Below are 7,134 nucleotides of genomic sequence, written 5' to 3'. Positions count from 1 at the left end.
CTCCAACCCCCAAAAAAAATTTAAGTTTGTTTTTAAAAAATATTTTCAACTTCAAAATTTCAATTTTTCACCCCTACCCTCAATCCACCCCCTACCACCCTCAAAAAAAAATTAAGTTTGTTTTTAAAAAATATTTTCAATTTCAAAAATTATTTTCTACCCTAGTAAAAATAAAAGATATTTCTCAAAAAAAAATCATTCATAAATCAAACACTAAAAAATCTTTTCCGGAAAATATTTTCTACTCACCAACCAAACATGAGAAAAGAAATAAAAAATCAACTTGTTTTCCAGGAAATCATTTTCTAGGAAAACATTTTCCTTCATACCAAACACACCCTTAGTAACACTTTTTTAATGAGAAGTCATTTTTGTATATGGTTTCAAGAAATTTCATGTGCTGCTTATTTAGTTTGTTCTCTCACTATCATACATTGAACCTTTTTTGTAAATATATAGTGAATAATATTTGATTATTAAGAAAAAATGAACATTATGTATGATGAATTTATTTTACGATAAATCATTGTATTCTTAAATTTATTTTACAATGAAACATATAACAAAAACATTTACCATAATAATTCACATACATTGTATTTTATGTATAATGAATGTATTTTTTTTCATATACATTCAATAAATAAGATACATCATTTAATAAGATACAATGTTTTGATAATAAATTATTATTTCTTGTAACTTCAATAAATATGATACATAAATTAGTAAGCTACAATAATGTTGATGTAATAAAAGTTAACTTTTATTGAATCTCAAAAAACTCTTTAAATTAATAAATATTAATTTATCGATTAAATAATACATCTAAAAATTAATAATTATGTGTAATCTCACCTATATTTATTTAGTGTGGTTTTACTATAGTATTGTTTTAAGAATAAAAGTTATTTGTAGGAAAATAAGACAATCTATCTAAGGAAAATCAACCGAATTTGTTTTAAATATCTCTACCTCTGATTATGGTATAGTATGTGTAGATATGTCTATGTACATAATATAAGAAAATTATACCCGAATTTAAAACATTATTAAGCCATTCTTAGCAAACTGTTTTGACCCATTTTTGTTACTTCAAAGCTTTTTAAGGAAAAAAATTCAAACTCAGATTTGAAATCTTTGGTCAAACATATCTTTAAAAGTATTTCCTTTTTTAAATTTTGATTCAAAATAAATGGTCAAACATATCTTTGAAAGTATTTCCTTTTTTAAAATCGGATTCAAACAACATATGGACTTCTATCCAAATTTTAAGCATCCTTAAGCCCTATATAATCCTTCATTTTGGCTCCTCACAATGAACTACTTCTACGTCCTTCTCCCCATTGTGACATATTGCATAGGAAAGAAAAAACCAAACCCCTGCTTACAATGACCACTAATAGTATAATCACAAATGGAATATCACCTATGTTTGGTGAGGAAAAACCATTGGTTTTTGATGCATCCCATATGAAAAATGTGCCCAACATTCCCACACAATATATATGGCCAGATGACGAGAAGCCATGTGCTGTAGCACAAGAACTTCATGTTCCCCTTATTGACTTAAGGGGTTTCTTTTCTGGTGACCCCGTCGGGACCTAACAAGCATCTAGGCTTGTTGGTGAAGTGTGCAGGAGTCACTGTTTCTTTCTTGTAGTGAACCACGGAGTTGATTCTAATCTCATCTCCAAAGCCCATCGTTACATGGACACGTTCTTTGACATGCCTCTCTCTGAAAATCAAAAAGCTTAGAGGAAAATTGGTGAGCATTGTGGCTATGCCAACAGATTTACTAGAAGGTTTTCTTCAAAGCTGCCTTGGAAAGAGACGCTCTCTTTACGATACACTGCTAAAGAAAACTCATCTCACATAGTTGAAGAGTATTTCCAAAGGACATTAGGGGAAATTTCAACAATCTTGGGTAAGGACAATTGACTATCCTAATACTCCTCTCTTTCAATTTTTTGTCGTACTTTACTTTTTTGTATGTTTCAAAAACTTCTTTTTCTGTTTTTGCAAGACATGTTTAAGACCACTAAATGAAATGACATACTTGTACATTTTACATATCTTTTGTCTAAGGCTACTGGATTCAAAAGTTTTTCTTTACTTTCTTAAACTTCATGTCAAATAAAAATCAGACAAACAAATTGAAACAAAAGGAGTATCTATTTTTCTATTTTTCAATTATGTAAATCAATTAACCTTTTGCCCTTTAATTACGCAGGAATGTATATCAAGAGTATTGCAATTCCATGAATACACTTTCTCTTAAGATCATGGAACTCTTAGGGATCAGCCTAGGTGTACAGAAGAGCCACTTTAAAGAGTTTTTTTGAAGACAATGAATCCATAATGAGACTCAACTACTATCCCTCGTGCCTGAAACCAGAGCTCACCTTAGGAACAGGGCCTCACTATGATCCAACATCATTAACCGTTCTCCATCAGGATTGTGTTAGTGGACTTCAGGTTTTTGTGGACAACGAATGGTACTCCATCAATCCAAATTTCAATGCTTTTGTGGTTAACATAGGCGACACATTTATGGTAAAAAAATTTACACACTAGAACTATATAGTAAGCTAATGTATTATATATTACATACAAATAATATAAACAGAGTCAATTAGAAAAGCAATACATTTTTAGGTGACAAATGTTATAAGATCTTTCCACATGAAGAACAATGATAGACATCATGAATTCCCAGATGTACAACATGAATATAAATTTTTTAGTGTTTTACCTTTTGAAGGCGCTATTGAATGGTAGATACAAAAGTTGCTTGCATAGAGCAGTTGTTAACAACACGACTCCTAGAAAATCACTAGCTTTCTTTCTCTGTCCAGACAAAGATAAGGTGGTGTGTCCACCAACTAAATTGGTGGACTACAACAACCCTCGACTATATCTTGACTTCACATGGCCTGTTCTTCTTGAGTTTACTCAAAAACATCATAGAGCTGAGACAAACACTCTTCAAGCTTTCTCGATGTTGCTTCAAGAAAATAATGCAGAAGCTTATGAGTAATACATATGAGGTTCAACAATATAGGCCTTGATCATTTGTATTTATGTTGAATTTTTTATTTAGAAATACATATATTTTGCTGCAATAATTTTATGTGTAACTTACAGAAATAGCTATAGTTTTAGGGTTATTAGATTGAAATAGCTATAAGTATCATATTTAAAAAAAATAGCTACACTTTGTGTTACAAAATGGCTATATCAATATATATGTTGTTTTTTTTAATACAAAAATACATTCTAATTAATTTCCCACTAAATAAGGTAAATTAGTTAATGTAACTGACAAGGTTTTTTTCCAGCACTCAAACCCACTAATTTGGCACTTTAAATATGTAACTGACCACTACCTTTTAGGATTCTTATTAGTTTAAAAATAAAAATTATGTTTGCTCTTTCTTCTTCAATTGACGCCTAAGAAAAATACAATTCAATGGCTACCACCACAGTTTTGATCCGGCATTTCGAAAAATGGAACGAAGAGAATTGCTATGTAGAATATAGCATTGGCGGATAGTGTTGAAGGAATATGCTTCGTATTCTGATTTATGACGGTATGTATGTTAATTAAAGGTTAATTCTTTGTGACAAAAATAATATTTCTCGTATTCAAATTTCTTTACGTAATAACTGACAATAAATGAATATAGTAATACATGTGTATATTTTGATATGAAAAAGACTCTAGCATTCATTTATACTATTGAATATGTTAATAAAAAAAACACACAGTTGAACAAATTGATTACCAAAAGTAGATATACAAGTGTATATGTTTTCAGATGAACTGTACATTTATACAAACATACATCCATCTCTTCCTACCATTACATTGAATGCAATAACTCCAACAAAAAAATTAACAAAGTAGCTACCAAAACAGTAAAGCAACATGATCATATATAAATAGAAGAGTTGATAATGTTTGACAAAAAACAAAAATATAAATTTTAATCATAAGCATTAAATAGAAGTTCAAAATGATAACTAGGACAAGAAACTAATCGATCCTAACAAGTTGACTATTATCGATTCTTGGGGTGGCCCGATCATTCTGGGTGGTGCCTCATTCTCGCTAACAGCCCCTTCTTCCATCTTCTTCGCTGCATATTCCCACAATAGTGGGCCGTATCTGATGCGGTGTAACTTAGAATCAAGGTATTGAACTGGAATACCTTCACCCTCACTTAGGTACTTTGCAAATGCTAGCAAATATATCTCACAATCCCTGATAAATGAGAAAAATACATTACTTATTAAAATAGGATACTATTTTTAAAAAAAGTATATTAAGAGAATGACAACATTTATTACAGTCAGAAAACAGAATGACAACATAACTCTAAATTCACTAAAAGGTATTAAAAAATGTAAAGGCATTCAAATACAATAGAAGGTATTCAAAGTGTAATGGTATGCAATTTTTTATGGGCAAAGAATCTGTGATTTTGTGGGTCCTACTAGGAGATGAAGTTGATTTAGGAGTAATAGAATTGATTTGGGGATAAAGATTTTGAATTAGGGATAATCAAAGAAGGCTGAAAAAGTGGAAATAGGGAAGAGAAAACATGCATGCCACAGTATACTAATTTGGAAGGTATATCCTCCACATAAACTTACTTGTTCAACTTACGCTGCATTCATATGATTACACCTTACTACAGTCATCTTCAAAAAACAGAATGACAAATCAAACGAGATCATTCCCCAACAAACAATTATCGGGATAATTTTTACCTTTTGTGACTCTCTTGGGAGTATTCGATTCCGACATAGCAATATTGAATACAACCTCCAACATCAACCCTAATAATATGCCATAAACGTAAAACTATATAAAATACTACAGTCATCTTCAGAAAACAGAATGACAAATCAAACGAGATCATTCCCCAACAAACAATTATCGGGATAATTTTTACCTCTTGTGACTCTCTTGGGAGTATTCGATTCCGACATAGCAATATTGAATACAACCTCCAACTTCAACCCTAATAATATGCCATAAACGCAAAACTATATAAAACCTACAAAGAAAAAAAGAGGGAAAAAATGGGGATTAGAAGATACCTTGTCGAAACTCAACAACAATTAACCACCGAAAATCAAGCAAACTCGTTGATTGTGAGGATTTGATGGGCGGAAAGTCCGTGATTTTATGAATCCTACTAGGAGATGAAGTTGATTTAGGAGTAATAGAATTGATTTGGGGAAAAAGAATTTGAATTAGGGATAATGAAAAAAGGCTGAAAAAGTGGGAATAGGAAAGAGAAAGCGTGAAAAGTGGGAAAAAGTAAATTTTATGAGTGTGAATTGTATTTTGCTATTTATTAATTAAATATACCCATAAAATATAAATAAATTATAGTGTAGCTATATTATTTTAATATAATATGTAGTTTGACATTTTCTGTAGTTTTTCCTAATTTTATTAAGTTAGAGACCTAGTATTTAGGAGTTGATTTCTATTTCAACTAGGTAAATTACCCGTGCTTCGCACGAGATTTAACTATTTTGTTAAGCTTACATATGATAATTTGATAATATTCATATTTTCGATACATACACTACATTGTCAAGAAAATTTTAACTTAAGGAAATACGTTCCTCCGAAATCTTAAAATGCTATTTTTTTTTAATTTTAATTTTTGTTATACAAAAATTACGAGTCATAGAGAGATTTTAAGTATAAGAAAGAATTCTAAGAAAATCTCCATGGAAATAATTGGTCGGAAGTAATGAAATTTTCTAAATTCCAAGAAGTTAGAAAGAACAACATTAGACTGTAAAGAAGAGACCAAAAATCCTCGAACAACAACACTTCCAAGTAAAGTGGAACATCACGTCCATACAAGAAAATAATTAACTAAATTCAAATGGAGGTCCTTTTGTTCCTTTTTTATGAACCTCCATCAATCTCTTTTTTATTATAGTATGATGTATCATGTATATGTTAAAAATTACCCTAAAATTGTTAATATCATAAATATTTTTTCTCATTGTCTCATGATGAGTCCACAAATTGGACTCATTTAGGGATTTATTTTGATAGAAATAGTGTCCTCAAATGCTTATTTTGTCTCAATATCTGATGAAAACTCTTAAGTTTTAGGTATTTGAAGTTTTAGTGGAAGCATGGAGACTTAGGCGCAAAAAGGAACAAAAAGGCATAAAAGAAAAAAGAAGCTAAATCCTGAGCATCGCCAATCACACGCCGAAGGGACGCACTTCGCCCTTTGTTCCAGTACGCGAAGCCTTGAAGGAGCAGGATATAAAACGGGATGAAAGGAGCAGTCGGCGTTTCGCCGAATAATTCCGCGAAGCATTACGATGTCGCTCAATGACACAGAGCTTGATGATGCTGAAGGCTAGTGCAAGACGACGACGAACTACACCAAAGGGTGAATCGCCGAGTTAATCGGTGATTCCGACTAACCTCACCGAATGATACGCCAACACTATTTTCTAAAGTCTATAAATACTAAACTTGTTATTAATTTTTAAGACTCGAACATTTATTTTAATTTTCACAATAGAGTAGTGCTTTTTGGGATATTTACTCTCAAGTTTGGAGAGGATTTTTGGGAGAATTGAAGAAATAAGGATTTCATCTTCCCTAAGTTGGAAGTGGGTCTTCTCCATTCTTCTTCCTTTGCTTAAATCAAGGTTTAATTCCTTATAGCCATTTTATTTTAGTATCATTTTAGGTGTATTTTGTTATTTCTTGATGTGTGGCTAAAAACCCCATTCTTGGGGTGTGATTTAGCAAATATGTGTTGATATTGTTGTTGGATCTTTCTTGCTGATAGGATAGATGTATTTTAATGATGATTTCACCTAGTAGTTGTGGTTTAATTTAATGGGTTTGTAGTTTCAAATACAAAACCAACCATGTGTTTTCGGCTTGCCCGAGAGGGAGTCTGCGAAACCAAGACAGCTAGACTGACGGCCTAAGGGGTGGGTCAACATGAGGTTCATTCCGAGAGGGTGAGCCCTAGTCCCATATCCTAACACTCAGCTCAAGAGAGTGAGTGGGGTAAGGCGTTGGCAGGCCTTCATGCGGCAAATGGGTGTCCGAGAGGAACGCATTTCAAA

The 7,134-nt window shown here is 31.8% G+C and overlaps 1 pseudogene; it reads left to right on the top strand.

Moving 5' to 3' along the window:
* Nucleotides 1-1,392: 1,392 nt before the first annotated feature.
* LOC102597892 (gibberellin 20 oxidase 1-like) lies at nt 1,393-3,040 on the top strand (annotated as a pseudogene).
* Nucleotides 3,041-7,134: the final 4,094 nt, after the last annotated feature.

This window comes from Solanum tuberosum, unplaced genomic scaffold, assembly GCF_000226075.1.
Source record: "Solanum tuberosum cultivar DM 1-3 516 R44 unplaced genomic scaffold, SolTub_3.0 scf00253, whole genome shotgun sequence".
NCBI classification, from domain to species: Eukaryota; Viridiplantae; Streptophyta; class Magnoliopsida; order Solanales; family Solanaceae; genus Solanum; species Solanum tuberosum.
The sequence above is the reverse complement of the archived record's forward strand: the minus strand, read 5'-3'. Positions and strand labels throughout refer to the sequence as shown.